The 16,779-nt window shown below is 40.2% G+C and overlaps 3 protein-coding genes across 6 annotated transcripts in view; 1 reads left to right on the plus strand and 2 right to left on the minus strand.

Annotated features, from left to right (window-relative positions):
- LOC109041147 (vitellogenin) overlaps nucleotides 1-16,779 on the minus strand; it is a 393,940-nt gene that overhangs the window by 142,346 nt on the left and 234,815 nt on the right. The gene's annotated exons all lie outside the window — the stretch shown is intronic.
- LOC109041254 (uncharacterized) overlaps nucleotides 1-16,779 on the plus strand; it is a 214,121-nt gene that overhangs the window by 112,906 nt on the left and 84,436 nt on the right. The gene's annotated exons all lie outside the window — the stretch shown is intronic.
- Nucleotides 1-16,779, minus strand: part of LOC109041255 (uncharacterized) — a 170,769-nt gene that overhangs the window by 101,934 nt on the left and 52,056 nt on the right. Inside the window, exon 2 of one of the 2 annotated variants that reach the window (XM_072298050.1) lies at nucleotides 13,437-13,527. The exons of the other annotated variant lie outside the window; for it this stretch is intronic. The gene's annotated coding sequence lies outside the window, so the exon portion shown is untranslated. The remainder of the gene's footprint in view (nucleotides 1-13,436; nucleotides 13,528-16,779) is intronic. 2 annotated transcript variants of the gene reach the window in all.

The following is a 16,779-nucleotide window of genomic DNA, read 5'->3' on the forward strand; positions in this document are numbered from 1 at the left end:
TGCAAATATTAGCAAGTAAGGAAAGATACAAGCCTTAAAGGTCTAGTGTGAAGTAATATGTTTTGAAATAAAGCATCATATGCTTTTCTGCAACAAAACTTGAACGCAACTTTTAGCGCAGGCACCTCTGCTGGATCGATGTTTCGGCAATATTATTGTGTTTAACCCATGAAGCATCAAAAATCCTTTTAAAATTAAGCGTAGCAGCCCTCTGAAGAATCGTCTTATGCATGAATGGTAAAAATGTGTAAAATTTTTCTGTAGTAGAAAATTATATTATTGGGAAAGTGTCCATCAAGTATCACAATTTGCATTTTTCATGCAATGAGCATCTAGACTTTTTACCTGTGTTCTGTTGACACGAAAGAAATTTTATCATCCGCATAACTTTGCTTTCAAAGCATAAAGTGAGCGTAAGGGGTGAAGATTCAGGGAAAGTTTGGCGAATTTTCTTCGAAGTTAAGATGGCGTTAAGGTAGACATTGATCATGGAACGTGATTCTGAGTGATAATGTTCCCTCAACTTTGCATGCATTCGATTGAATTTTTTCCACGGCTATATAGAGCATACCTAATACTGCAGTGCTGAGGAAGAATACGGTATGAACATTCGAAAGTCATTGCATTTCATCCAATGAGGATCACATTTTTTGGAAAACTTAGGATTTTTATCTTGGTTCTTTTTTATCAAGAGACTTCCTTTGCCGAAAGTTCGGCTACCGAGGATTGGGCAGTTCCGCCGAATTTCGTCAGCCGTGACCGCAAGTCTCGGTTCCAACTGCCAACATTTTCGGAATGTGGATACTGGCGCAAACTTGTTTACCGTGTGTGTCATTGAGCAATTTTCATAACTTTCTCTAAAAATAAATATTTTCTATCACAAAAATATGGCGACATCCGAATGCTCGAGGCATTTTTTCATACACGAATAGAGACTTGATAATTTGATCAGAAATATTCTTTAATTTGCTACCAAGAAAATATTCATCTTGAATCGAGAGGAGACCTTTGCTTATATCAAGGAAAAAGTAGCTTTGGACGTTTATAAATGTCGATATTTCGTGAGAGTATTGGAAACGGAGCCTCCCCGTGGATTGATGGTGAAAGAACGACGGGGGTGGGGGAGCGCCGTGGGTTGGGGGTCGAAGTCCGTTACAATTATAATGTAATAATGAGTGCACGCTGATTGATTAGGTCCTCGCCGACGAGCAGGGATTGCTCATCCCGGTCGTCTGCGGCCTTTTCTCTGACAGACGAGAAGAGAAGGGGTTGCGCAGCCCCCGATAATGCTTTCAGGCCCGTCGATTTATTCCATTCTCCACGGTTTTATCGGGGTGAACCTCACCGCCCGGCCCACGCACACCTTTGTCGACGCCGATATTGCGAGATTGAGCTCAACTTTTCAGAACCGCGAAAATATCAAGGTAAAATATCGAGGGAAATATCGAAGGAAATATTCGAGGGGAAGATATCATGGATGACTCATATCGAGTTGATTGTTAACAAGTCGGGGGATGCGAATGTTATATTACTAAACTTTGTTCAACCTAATATAGCATATTCTCACTCAAAAAGGAATTCCCAATAACACAGAGTACACTGAGTGAACGGGAAAAACGTCAATATATACAGCTGTGAATATCAACTGATGAAATAAAATAGAATGATGGTAACCCAAGATCATGAAGGATATCGCTACATAGGCTGTAATTGAGAAATTGCTTTCTATGTTTTTGTCCCACATTTAGAATGAAAATTTCCACGGGCCCACTAGCTTCCCTTTATAATGCGAGAAGCAGCTGTTAATTACTTGCAGCATTTACTTTAGTATACATTTTATAGCGCTAATTAGGATATCCTGAACTTCGCCACTTCATTCGCCTTGACAATAATAAAGTAGATAAATCAACTACGTTTAACGCACGCCATTCACTGAGTTTTTAAATTATTCACATGAATACCTAACGAAAAAAGTTAGGGTCCGAATAGATCTTATAATTGGACTTCATTCTGCAATAAGCAACTCACAAGGAAATAACCATTACTAAAACATCCGCTACGGCTGCTAATGTAACATCCTTGTGTCGTTGTAATAACAGCCGGAGCGATCACATCAACATTCCAGCGTTGAGGCGCAGATTAACACTATCCCGAATGTTGATGCAGCAATGATCTTATTTCTGTGATGGTTCATTCTTGTAAATACCTATCTGTGTAAGGGCATTAATGGCACATGCGGTGTTTCTGAAATGATGCAAAAATAGCGACTCCTCATTGCAAAATGTAGCCCGATTGTTTACTTCATCCACGAAAACACGATGAAGAGCACCGGCTTCACTGACCTAGCAGCACATGGACAGTTTACATTGTCCCTGCACGGCAACAGTGGTGCATGGTGGACAAATATAGCAATGCGAGGTGACGGGATGATATATTCGTGGCGGAAATCCCGCTGGCGGCCCTGCTAATCTGTAATGACAAGGCTTGACCGGGCTCTATTTTCGACGCATCCGCACATTCTCGCTTTAATTCCACGTTACACCCTGCCGACGGAGGAGTCATCCCCCAGATTTCATACCCCTCCCTCTTCACCTTCCCCCTCACTCACCCTACTTACATCATTAGATTTATGTTCTAATAATGGCATTACGACGACGAAACTCGGTGGATATGTTACACGTTCAGTTATCTGTATGCATGGAGGATTCCTGATGCCATTGTTGAATGTACCGTACAATTTTTGGTTTTCTTTTCCTAAAATTGACCTCAAGCAATTGAAGAAGAGGCAAACAGAAAAACCCCTAGAGTTGATGCCGTAATTAAAGAACAAAATTGCCTCAAAAAAGAGCTTACATAAAACAAACGTCGTTAGTGTCATTGATCATCGTTCTAGAAGCTTTGTTTAGTCATTATAAACGATCTGGACAATCGCCAAACCAGGGTAATGATTATTTTGCAGAAGTCCAATGAAATCAAAAGTTCTCTTGATAATGGTCGTGAATAGAGGGTTTTTTTTTTTAGAGAGAGAGGAACACATAAAAATAAATGATGAAGAATTCTATTTGAAAATTTAAAATTTTCTGAATGAACATAGGCGGAGATAGGAGGGAGTCGGGGGGCCCGCCCTCCCCACAATTCTGCTCGGCCCCTTCCAAAAAATTTCAAGGACCCTAGCTACTAATTAGTTTTGATCTAGGAGGCACATAGGGATGTAATAAATATGAGCTTAATCCTAATATTATCGATCAAAGATTTCAGAAGATGAAAATTTCGCGCAAAGATAGCAGCTTCCTCCGATATAATTTGTCATTGAGAATGGCTTAAAATTGCTCTCGAGACGTTCCAATTTTCAAAAATTTTCCGGGGGAGGCCCCTCCTTCTGCAGCTGGGAGAATCGAGTCACCTCAGACCCCCCTCAGCTCAAGTTCTATACCCTCCTATGCCCCTGCCCCCTCCCCCTCCCCCGGAGAAATTCCTAGTTCCGTCCGTGTCAAGGAAGAACAGTTGCACCGGTTTTTTTTAAAGTCTCACACAAGTTAAAGGAGAGCCAAAAGGGGGTGGTTATTTAAAGTCGTCTTTAAAGTTCTGCATTAAAGAGCATATAATGGAGACGGCCGATAAGGAAGACAATATGCAAACATAAACAATAGTTTAATAACAACCTCCTGCTATGAAGGAGTATTCTACCTAATGAAGAACCATAATAACGGTTAGCTATTCACTATACCCTTGATGCATTCCTCCAGTATGATTGAATGAAAACTCACAAGAGAGGCCTGGAAATCCGCGATGGTAAAAGATGTGAAAAATGATGACTAAGATGAGATAGTGAGGCAAATTTCTGGTCGTTCAAGCGTGTCAGTATATAAAATAATCCACCCCTACTCCTGTCCTTCTTTTTGCCATAATTCGTGCAGTCTCTCTCTCTCCCTCTCCCTCTCTCTCTCTCTCTTCCCCCTCCCCCTCTCTATTTCTCCTCGGAATGACTACCGATGCCGCTCATCTCTTCCGCGAACGTTTCCGCGCCGATAAATTGTATAACGATCTAATTTGCCGGATCACAGAATGACGTCGTACAAATTGCACGGTTCTTTATTGAGCAGAAATAAAACTGACAAATCCAATCGAAGGTCAGCAATATGCGGTGAGTCGCTCGGAATGGTTTTTGCACCCGTCAAGATTAACCGAAGTAAATCCGCGGTCGTCTGTCAAGAGGATTAAAATATTCTGTTAGCCTTATTAAACTCAAAATTTTCGATTAAGGGCTGTCTCTGAGTCATGACGCAATCCTCGTGGAGTAGGCTCGCGTGACAAATGGGGGGGGGGGCGGAAAATAAGGGAGTCTGGCATTGCATGACGTCACGCTAAATTGAGAGATAAATGCCAATTTTGTTGAAATTTTCCGATACTTTTTGTTTCAAAATTGACAGAAATATTTCTTTTTGGGATGAAAAATGAATGAGTCGTGTTATTTTTTAGGTCGATGCAGATCTGCGTGTGAATTATGTAATGGAGGGAAATTCAAAGCCCATTTCTCCGTGCATTGTGCTAAGTTTGCAGTGAAAAAAGAGAGTCAGTGTTTTATCAAAGTAAACTTGGCGACGCCTTTAGACAGTCCCGCGAATGGTGTTGGGGGGATAACTCGGGTCCTGGTACGGGGCCACGGGCCCTGAGGTTGCCTTGTTACCCGTGAAAAACTACTCCGAATTCACATGCAACTTGGTTTCGTAAGAAAAAAGTGAAAAATGCTCCCCTAAAAATTACGCAAAAGGAGAATAGATTTCAGAAACAAGATGGGGCACTGTAGAATTTTCTTATTTTCAAAGGAATTATACTTTCTGGAAAATTTCTATCTATTTTTCACGATTTTCGTACAGACGGATATTTTAAGTAACTGCGTTTCATATTCATCCGTGTCACATGCTAAGAAGTCGCACAGGTCTGGGCATCCTGGACTTACAATGGCTCAAGGTCTCTAACTCCCTTACCCTCGACAACGACGGGGGAGTCCAGGGGGCTGCCTTTAGGCAACTGGCAAAATAGTATCAATGCCTCCCCCCCCAACAAAAAAAAAAAAAAACAAAAAAAAAAAAAAAAAAAAAACATAATTATTCCGCAGAAATGATGGAAAACTTTTCATTTATTCGGGGAATCATCAAAGTGCGTCCGATTAGTCGTATAAATTCTAAATTTTCTCGGGGGGATGCCCCTCGGGCCCCTCCCTCGTGCTTGGGGCCCAGACCTTAAAATGGGTACCAGGGCCTGAGTTGGGATGTGGCGCGCCTGCCTGAAGGTATTTCCAATTACATCTTGCGTCACATTTCAAGTGCGCAATGATGCACAACTATTTGAACTCTCGGAATGCGTGGGTATTACCGCATTGAGGCGTTTTCAAATACCGCCAAGTTCCGATACCGGATTATCGTTATTTTGCATAGTTCATATTCCATTTGTTATTTCCGTGCACTTGTTTCGTTTAATCCTCGTAGAAAAACACCATTTGCTACATACAATTAGCTGGAGGCACTTCAGCTTTGCCTACACCACTGCAAACATGGTCAAGGAATCGACACGGCCAGCGGTGCATGGAGGCTATCTCATTAAAATCTTTCCGTCACATTCTTAAGGCGCAATGATACAACTATTTGAACTCTCCGAAATGTGTGAGGTCTATCAGCCGCAATTGAAGGCGTTTTCAAAACAGCCATGTTCCGATTCCCGGATTATCGTTTTGCATAATTCATATTCTTTTGTTATATTCCGTGCCACTTGTTTATTTTTAATCCTCGTAGAAAAACTACCCATTTGCTAAATACAATTCTAGCTGGAGCGCACTTCATCTATGCATTTACCACTGCAAAAATGTCAAAGGAAATCGACACGGCCAGCGTGCATGGAGGCTATCTCCATTTAAATCTTCCGTCACATTCTTACGGCGCGATGATACAACTATTTGAACTCTCCGAAATGCGTGAGGTATCGCGCCGTATTTGAAGGCGTTTTCAAAACAGCCATATGCCGATACCCGGATTATCGTTTTGCATAGTTCATATTATTTTGTTTCCATTTCTAACCACTTGGTTATTTATAATCCTTCTATAAAAATTACCCATTTTCCATATACAATTCTAGCTGTAGCGCAGTTTAGCTGTGCGTTCATACCACTGCAAAAATGTCAAAGGAAATCGACAAGCCCAGCGTGCATGAAGGCAGGCCCGCCACAAGGGTGGGATACTGGGTCCCTGGTAACGGGGCCCGGGCCCCGGAGGGGGCCCTTGTTACCCCTGAAAAACCACTCCGAATTCACATGTAATCCTTGTTTCGTACGTAAGAAAAAGTGAAAAATTTACCCTAAAAATTTCGCAAAAGGTGAATAGATTTTCAGAAACAAGCTAGGGCACTGTGGAATTCTTCTTTAATTTTCAATGAAGTATAATTCCTGGAAAATTTCTATCTATTTTCAAGATTTTCAGTACAGACGGATATTTTTAGTAACTGCGTTTCCTTTTCTTCCGTCGTCAGATGCTAAGAGTCTCCAGTCTGGGCATCCTGGACTTCAATGGCTCATGGCTCAACTCCCTTACCATAGACAATCGAAGGGGGAGTCCAGGGGGGCCTGGCCCTCTTAGAACTGCAAATAGTATCATATGCCCCCCCCCAAAAAAAAAAAAAATTAAAAATGTTCCAGATGTTTTGAATGCAACAATTCGCAAGTATTTTGTGCTGAAAGTAGAAAAAAAAAACATAATTATTCCGCAGAAATTGATGGAAACATTCTTTATGGAAGCTTCAAAATGCGTCCAATTAGTTGTATAAATTTTAAAAATTTCTCGGGGGATGCCTTTCGGACCCCCCCCCCCCTCCGTGCTTGGGGCCCGGACCTTAAAACTGGTACCAGGGCCCGAGATGGGATGTGGCGGGCCTGCGCCTAGAGGTTTTTCTTAGCACGGCATTATATAGCCCGTTACTACGGTTTTCACGCTCGCAGGTTTTTTTTTTTTTTTTATCAGTGTAGGCAATGGTCATCTGCGGCTCTCAAAAAAGCATTGAGCTTGAATCCTGAGCTCCGAGGAAAATCCCAGAGAAAAAGATGCGCTGAAAAGCGACGGAGAGATCCGAATTTAATTTCAGCGAAAGGTATTGGAATGTCGTGCGAACAGGGATGATCATTCAATTTACGGCTAGTTTAAATGAGGAAGTAAAACACGAGAAAACGAACAGGTCCGCTGTTTCTCATTCATTTCCAACGTAAACTTCCGGGATTCAGATTATTCATCTGCCGTGTCGCTTTAAAGGGAGCAAGTCTACAGAGAACGGGACAGGCAGAAACTTCGCTCCAAGTTTCGCTTAAGCCCTAAATCTCCGGAACTGTGCATATCTTTCCCCTTTTTACGACTTGAAAGAGTTTCTTTCCGAGCTTCCTATGTTCATTTCACGGAAACGTTTTGTTAATTTCAGCTCCGGTTCAACCCTTGTCAAGCTCAACAGCGACGGTTTCATAACCGTTTAGCCAGAATTAAGCCAAGAGTGTCCAATCTACGGTTCCGCTTGAACCTTGGCGAAGACAAATTCTCGTACGTTTTACGGTTCTCGCTCAACCAGCGAGAGAGTCTTTTTGTAATCTCTCTCAAGTTCCTGATCTTACCACCGCGTTAAATTTCGTGAACTATGTCAACCGAGAAAAATAGATATTTTTGGAGAGCCAAGAAATCCTGCACCTTAAATCAATGTTTTTAACCCGAACTGATTTTTTTTTTTTTTTTTTTTTTTTTTTTTTTTTTTTAAGTACTGAACACTCTAACCACCTGAAGAAGCATTTTATATGACTGCGTAAGCACACAAATAATTCCAAATCCTTTTTCCCTCAAGTTTTGAGAAATATTGTTAAAATAAAAATATGTTCAAAGAGTTTTCGAAATATTGTGAAAAATTAATTTAATGAAAGAATCCTATAAAAATGTCTCTTTTAAATATTCTATTTGAAATACTTCTCATGTATTAAATAGGAATATTCATAATTTAAGGTTGTATTTTTTGAGCAGTATTTTTAAAGGTCCTTAATATTTTAAACATATTTTAAGCCCGTGTATCAGACGATCAAAGTAGAGGCTTTAAAGAGACTCATCGATTGCCCCGACTTAAACCGCTGGCCAATAAGAGGGCCAGGAAAGGCATCGATGAACCTCTTTGAAACCTCTAGTTTGATCGTCTGATAGGGGCTTTAAATAAATTCTAGCAAATATTTGAGAATAGTGGTGATATGCGGAGTTCCGAACCCTGAATTTACTCAAAGTTGGTTCGTGAGAATTCCACGCAGAATCTACTTATTTGCGAGGGCAAACCACATCGTCCCTCGCGATGGATCAATCGCTACCCCCATTTAAACCTACAAAAAGGATCGATTATCAAGGACGTTCACAACGATAACCTTACTACTCGATTCCCTACCACGGCCTCAAATGTGAAAATATCGATAGTCGATGATTTTCGTCTAGCCATTACCAGTGACGTGGCGTGAATTGCGATATATCGATTGTTATGCCATTTAAACCTATGGAAAAGGATCGATAAATAGGGTGTTCGCAGCGAACACCTTAATAATCGATTCTTTACCATAGGTTTAAATGGCATAGCAATCGATGTATCGCAATTCACGCCTCGCCACTGGCCATTACGTGCGAAGCGACATCTCGCACGACTTTCACGTCGTGTAGATGCGGGGAGGGGGTGGGGGGTTAGGGTTAGAAGTAGGGTAGAAGGGAGACGAGAGGGGTGGACCTTGTGAGTGAGCTTGCTACGATAAATACTTAACGATACAACCCGGAATTGACACGGATCCCGAAACCCACCGGGATCCGATTGCCGGGAGCAGACGTGACGCCCTGAAGCCCGGAAATGTTGATTCATTTAAAAAAACTTTCCCTGCACCCGGTTCCCCGCAAGAACTTCGAGTCGTTCCGGAGAGCGGTTCGGCAAATGCACTCGTTCTCATTCCACAGCAGAAAGTTCATCTTTCGCAACCTGTTTCGAACGCAAATTGAAACAATTTCTATCTTCCTTGTGGAAACAAATATTGGCTTTATAATTTGCATAGTGCGAGAGAGACAGTAGGGTTTTCTACCCGAAATTACTGAAAATGTACATATCGACGGTGCAAGTCGGCAATCACATAACTCGTTTGCGGTGTCTAAAAATCTCCGCAACTATGTTATTTTTTTAAAGGAGAACAGATGGACATGATTCCTTGAAGTTTTTGCAGAATTTTCCTCGCACATAGAAGAAAAATCACGGAAGTTTTAAATAATTACAGTTGAGTAGTTTTCCGTTTAAAAATTAAAGTATGACAGGAAGTCTGCGACGTCGCAAACCGAGTTATGTGATTGCCGACTTTCACCGTCGATATGCTCGTGTATTTGAATACTAAGGAAGATTCAACACTATTTGTAAGAATTATGAAATCACTGGTAAGAATGTCTTTAGTTCAAGTAGGTATGATGATGATGATTTTCTGACTTTGCAGCCAAGAGTTTTTTTTCATCTTGATTCAAACTGAAATTCTCCGGAAAATAGAGCAAAAATGTCTGGGATATGCAGGACAATCTTTTTAAACTAACTCGGTTTGCACTGATTCCTAACTCGGTCAGTTGCATGCTCATTTTCTCGTTTTAATTTTTACATTTTTTAGCTTCTGTTCCAATTGAGAATGGGCATGTAATTGGCCCGAAACGTCCTGGTTTGTTTTATGTCTCCTCTAGCCTTGTATACCCATTTGTTTTTTTGTATTTTAGTGTGTTTTTATTGTCTTTAAACTAAGCAGCATCATTCTAAATTCAAGAAAGAATATTTAAAGCGGTGGCAAATTTAAGGATTTTTTGCAGTGTGCATTTTCATGAAGAAGTCCATCATATCCGCATTGAAGTGGAGCTATAAGCAATTTTTTTCCGTTTTACATTGAGAAGGTAGGTAGAGGTGTTTGTTTCAATGTGAGCCTAACTCCATGATATTAATTGTTACGGCACGTTAGCGGTGCCCCTATCATGATCGAAGTAATCGAAAAAAAAAAGTTGAATGTCAGAATAGAGCGATAGCGAGAAGTGTAGAATCCAAAAAGCGAGTCCAAGATCCGGTATAACCGGAGAGCCTGGACTGAAAGCACTCCACCCTGTCAAATACATCGTCGCCCTCCTGACATAAGGGCGTAATTACACTCGACGATGAGCCCTGTTGTTCGTTTAACTCAGTGCTCTCTCGGGCTCATCTCAAATTGCAGTTACGCCTTATTGTCAGCCAAGCGACGACGTGGTCCCAGCCGGATAATCTGCGCGAAGGCCGTGAAGGTGAGGAGGTGTGCTCGCATAGGCCCGGGTGAAGCGAGGAGGGTTGTGACTTATCATACATCCATAATTTTTATCGAGTCATTAAAAGCATCATAACTGCCGGAGAGGGGGATTTCCTGGCTTAATGAAAAATTAAAGTCCACGACCTCCTGACCAAGTTTCATCATAATTGTATCGTAAAGTTGACGCTGTTCCTGCGTGGGTGTCAGTTTTTGACCTTGTATCATTTAAACACCAGGGAAGGAAATGAGAAAATTATTATGTTAAGATTGAGCCAGAAGATGACGACATTGTTGAAATTAATAGAATATGAAAAATCTTTCAATATATAGATAGCAAGCCGTTTAAAATTAACGGACATGCTCGTAGGTATTGCCATTTCTTGTTTAAATTGATGATCATCTTGATTGTGTGACCACGGCCATACGATTTTTTCCAGCTCACCCCATCATTTGAAAAAAGTAGTGAATGAGCACAGAACATTGGTTGCTCTTCGTGCCCGAAAATCGAGGTCAAGGGAGCCAAATACTACGCAATTATAAGTTTTATCACACCACTCGAAGTATTCCGTAAATAAGAGAGATTTAGCGATCATAATATAGCAGATGTGGAAACTCTGAGTTCCAACCGACCATCCTATTTCTTGATCAAAGATAAACTTCAATTACGAAAGCGCAAATCCGTAGCTTGTTTACTAGGGTAAATGATCGCAGCTTATTGGATAAGACAGTTTCACACTGAAAACTATACTTTATCCCTGCGGGTCCTCCAGAGGGATGTCTTACTCAGGATGCGGTTCAATGGGGGTTCGACTCCCGTGCCGTGAATATTGTACGATATTTGGTCGTTCGAAAGACGTATACAAGAAACGGAATGGGTTGTAAAAGAAGTCGGGAAGAATCATAAGACTGTCTCCGGTTCTTTATGACACATCATAAACAAACCCCGAATGTGCTACTTCTCACCCAACCTGGGTGCCAGACGGCATGGAAAGCTTAGAATTCTCCGACCTCCACTCACGATATGATGGAAAGCTGAATACTGACGTATACAGCATTGTATTTCTTGAACTACAAAACCTATATCCTAACGCAATAAATTAACCCATCAATCACTTGAAGTCAAATACATTACGATTTTTCTGAGGAAAATTTTCTTCTATAGTGACTGACAGCTGAGAAGCGGCCAGAGATCAGTGGCGTGGCGTGAATTGCGATGTATCGATTGTTCGGCCATTTAAACTTATGGTAAAGAATCGATTATTAAGGCGTTCGCTGCGAACACCCTGTTTATCGATCCTTTTTCATAGGTTTAAATGGCATACCAATCGATATATCGCAAAGCACGCCACTGCCAGAGATCACTAGTTGTATTCACTATTTACTTAAAAGAAAAACAAAAACAAAACCTCGGCAGCTATTTTCTCAAAATGCAACTTTCGGGCTGGATTGTATCGTTCGGGAACTCACTTCGTGGGGCGAGGAAGCAAAATATAATTTACCTGCCCTAATAATAAGTACCTTGATTAAGAAGCATAGGTCCTGTTTCGTGAATCGATGTCTGTTTTCCCTTTTTAAGTGTCAATTTTCGCAGTGCAAAAATACTCCTACGTGTTCTTTCGATCGGATAATTCTTGAAAGCGTAAACTTTTTGTGAACCAAGAAAATTCACGTAGCGTAATCTTATACGCTGAAAGCATGCGTCAAGCTGCGCGCATAACGTTCGATGTTGCGAAGTGTCTGAAAAATCATCTAAAGGTCACCATGGTGGGTGCACCTGCAAAAGTTAAAGCAACCTGACAACCTCAAATAGATTCCCACTGCTCGTAAAGAAGGAACAGAGTTGCGATTCAGGATGGAGCTGTCAGACACAATAAAAACAGCATTAGAAACACTATTCTTCCGGGAGTCCCCTACTTGCCAGATTATCTACCCGAGTCTGTTTGTTTTTTTTTAACTTTCAGCTCAGAAAAACTGGCAACTTTTTCGTAATCTTACCGACACGTTTCGGTCATTTTTTCTTCATCTCTCAGCCAGAGCTCGATAGTGAAAAACGAAACAAAAAATCAAATAATTTGCCTTCGCTACATTTTTCTAAGAAAGCAGGCAATAAATATTTTCAGTTCCTATTTTGATAGCTAGGTGGCTGTATTTCGAAGTGAAATCTTGCAAGAGACTCTATCAATACATGTCGAAGAAGCGCTTGAAGTAAAAAATTGTATATTTTTCATAAGCACTAAGCTTTCAGAAGTAAGACATTACATTAATCAATTAGTGTGATCCATGATCTGGTATCAGCTAATTAAACTTAAGTTTTTCTAGACCAAGCTTTCTTTTTCCCACGGACGGTCACTTGCAGGTAATTAAATAAATAATTACACTTGTTCATATTTATCATCATTATATGATTATAACAAGTTCAAGGCTTTGGCAGATGCGCGTTGAATCACGTCGATATTCTTAAAGCCACGAGTAACACCCTAATCATAACGTCGATTCATGTTTTTATACTACTTGTCAACGAAAACATCCTACAATTGAAATTCGGCAACAAGTGTAAGTACTTTATTCACAGAAAGCCAACTTCAACGCGCCAACTTTAACCTTACAAAAAAAGATGATGGTATCTAACGTTTGGAAGGGTTCAGAGGAATCGACCTTTCAGCCACTTTTTGAAAGGGGAAATCAATAGCATGTAAGTGTGGCGGATGTCAGCTGTCTGCAAGCAGACGTGCATTGCCTATATGCCAGTTTTAACTTGAAAATTCACCCATACTATTCCATTGGTGGAACAGAAAGTGCCAAAGATATTTTATTCGTCGCTCAAAAGTGGAAAATTGTGAAAAAAATTAACTTAAAGACGGTCCCACGTTATAGTCGAATCTCCTTGAAGAAGCTTTTTTCTCAGGGTTCAATTTCTTTGCTAGAAGTGGAATAATGAAAGTCATATCATTTTAACGTTTTAAAAAAGAGCGAAACTCCCTTTATAAATTCCAACTGTTTGCGACTTGATTTGACTATTTTTTAGATTGTTTTACTATTTTTAGCTACTTTCCGATATTTACAAGTCTATCGATTAAAGGATATTATTTTTGAATACCTGTGCTTGCCATTCCCGTGTATTTTTTAAATAGTCATGCCTGCTTTCAGAAATTACGATGTACTTCCGCCTCTTTTTGATATACTTAGATCTGGAAATGCAAGCAAAATAGGTATCAATAAAACCATGGTACGATCTATTTTTATTCTTCACAAAACAAAATTCTTATACAAAGCCCATAGAGGTTTTCAAGAGTCTTACTTTGCGCCTCACCTTGATCCATCAATCACCCGGGATTCTAAAACTATCAAAATCAAAGAAGTACCGCGATGAATTATTTTGTGATTTTACGAAACTTTTAAAGGATAAAAAATCGAGTAAATTGATGGATAGTACCTTCTCTTGACCGCGTGCTTTTGAGCGGGAGTTCGTTCGAGTTGTGAAAGCCGTTGCAAGTTGTTGCGCAAATATATGAGGACTTTGCATCTATGCCCTTTGAATATTCAAGGAATTTTGTGCGATCCGGTGACAGTGGCCGTGATCCACTTATGTCTCTGCACATGAAAACCCCGATGAATGGTTTCAAGGGTGCATTCTGACCGCTTGAATGCGGAAGCATAGGATACACCAAAGGGATCGCTAATGATTGATAGAGACTGACAATGAGGCAGCTTTTAAGTGGCGTCGATCACTAATGCCACATTCTCGGATGAATCCATTAATTTCTGATGGAAACGAACTCGTCCGACTTCGGAATTTTTTCCAGCCATGTATTTTCTTATTTTATGGTTGTTAGCTTAAATTAAACTACTACTACTATCACTACCACTACTTCTAGGCATTACTTTTTGCCTTAAGTATATTGCAATCAACAGGGCCAGGTGTAAACTTCTCGGCGGTTGACCAGGGCCTCACAATTTTGGCATGTTGACTTGTATATATTAATCCCCTTTAATAAATCAAAGGCATATACCTCTGAAATATATAAATGGCCTTACCTCGCGTATGAGAGCTTATGTCTCTTTGAGAAGGACTTCAAAGGGTATAAATTCGAGAGAAAAAAGAAGAACAAGAAAGAGGGATGATAAGTAGCGGAAGAGAAGGGTTGCTCTCAACGTTAGATCATGCAATGCACCCACCCACTCATCGAGAAAACAACTTGGCTCTTTGACTTCTAAGTCGCATCAACGGATGTTGAAAATTCGTCGCTCAGTGAACTGCACCGACGTCTGGATGGATATCAACGATATGAACACCTCCCTTGTGCAGTTATCATTTTGAGGTTTTGCGTTGTTTCTTGGTGAAAAATTGAGTGCAATAATTCACATGTAACTAAATTTTAGTGTGTCCAAAATAGACTTTTTAGTCAGAAACAGCTAAAATTTGCCTCCAGGCATTATTAGCTCATTAAGTACCATCAATTTAAAAAGAACTTAGTATATTAGTTAACCCTCTATGCCATAGCGTTACGAATTCGTAACAACGTATTTTCGGGGTTTTTAAAAATTGGAATCTTTCCCCTGCGTTATAATTTTGCAAAATTTCATTAGTTTTTTCTTTTTTTGAAAATTTGATTTCCTTAACTTTAAAATTTTGAAAAACAAGTTGGCACTCTATTTTTTTATGCGAGCTACAATATAAATTAGTGTCCCCTAAAATTAATTCATGCCTTAGAGAGTCAAAGTTTAATACCTGAATGTTTGTTTACTTCTAGCATAGATTTACCGAGAGGCAGGTGCAATATCACTTTTCTCGGAAAAAAATCGGACACTAGTTTTTACTTGGCGTAGTCAGAAATCAAAACTTAATAAGAGAATGCTCGAATCTTGCCGTCATCATCTAGATAGCGTCGAATTAGATTCGTTCATCGAATAAGGCGTCCCTCGAGACTTTTCCTACGTGCACCTTATTATCTCTCCGTGATCAAACGGCGCAACATCAAAGTGCGCGGAAGAGTGAACAGATTTTGCGTGCATTTGAGGGCTTTTTGCTGGCCTGACACGCGACGCGATGCCGTGGAGCGGGTAGCGGGTTTATCAAAGAGTCCTTGATTATCCATTCCTCCCATCTTCACAACCTAAAATATAAACTGAACGCGGAACGCTTTAATCGCAATTTAATACAGAAGATTGACGACTCCAACGAATATCATGCTTGTTTACGTTTTGAATCGAACAGACGATTTCTAACCATAACAGGTTTATTTATGTTGCTTTCGAACGTTTTCAAGAAAGAGTGGACACTATAAATCATACCGGGAGTATTTACATTGTCGAAACGAGCCCGAAATTTCACATTTTAATTGATTTTCACGAGCTGACGCGATTGAGGCTGTTGTACCGACGCCACTTTTTCGAAACTAAATAAATGTAACGGACAATGTGGCAGTTAGTGTTGAGGGCGAATTAGTTTGACCCGAAGGTGAATTTGTCTTACCACAGCGCTAATTTTACAGCTAGTGCTGTTTTCCAATTCTGGTTCGCGCTCTAGTAAAGTCAAGTCAGCGTATGAAGCGAATTGATTGGTGCTTCAGTACAATAAATTAGTTCTGAAGCCTAATTTTGATTCTACTTGGCGAGAACTCTTATCATCCTTTCGAGTCACTTGTTTGTGTCCGTTCCCTGCACCTCTTCTCCAACTCCTTTGCCCCAGCTTCTATATCAGCTGCACCTGAATAATGCTACCTGTACTGCCGTGTCAATGAAGAACGTCGTATGAACATCCGGAAGTTGCAAAATTTCTTTTGCTAAAATTTTTATTTCTTAGGGAACGATAAACCACAGAAACATAGCCCGAATATACGAATAGAGAAGGAGAGAATTAAAACACGGGTAAGCAAGTGTTTTAACCTTGTTTACCCATGTTTTAATTCTCTCCTTCTCTATTAATGTTAATGTTTTAGCCTTGTTTACCCATGTTTCAATTCTCTCCTCCTTTATTTTTGAGGAAAGATATGAATATTTTTCCTTTAATTTTCAGGAACTTTAGGTGAAATTGCGAACAAAATGATCTAAAAAATTGTAAGGAAAATATTTATAATTCCAACTGGGCATTCGTATATTATCAAAGGAAATTTGGCAACGCCTGAAGGTTCATACGGCGTTTTTCCTTAGCACGGCAGTGTGCATGTATCATAAAAATTTTTTCGCTTACCAGATACCGAACACATTTTGCTCACATCCCAGGGATTCTACGGCGATCATTAGTTTAACAGAAAAATGACAGGACCTCAAATTCTAAAATAGGCGGATTGTAGAATTTCCTAATCCTCCTAAGTTTTTAATTACAAACTTTGGAGAATTAAAACAAATTTTCGAAAATTAATTCCTTTGCAGTGGCGATTTGTACAAACGGCATTACTGTGTCTAAAAGTATGTGAACCAAACTATATAAATCGGGACAG

The sequence above is a fragment of the Bemisia tabaci genome, chromosome 1 (assembly GCF_918797505.1).
Source record: "Bemisia tabaci chromosome 1, PGI_BMITA_v3".
NCBI classification, from domain to species: Eukaryota; Metazoa; Arthropoda; class Insecta; order Hemiptera; family Aleyrodidae; genus Bemisia; species Bemisia tabaci.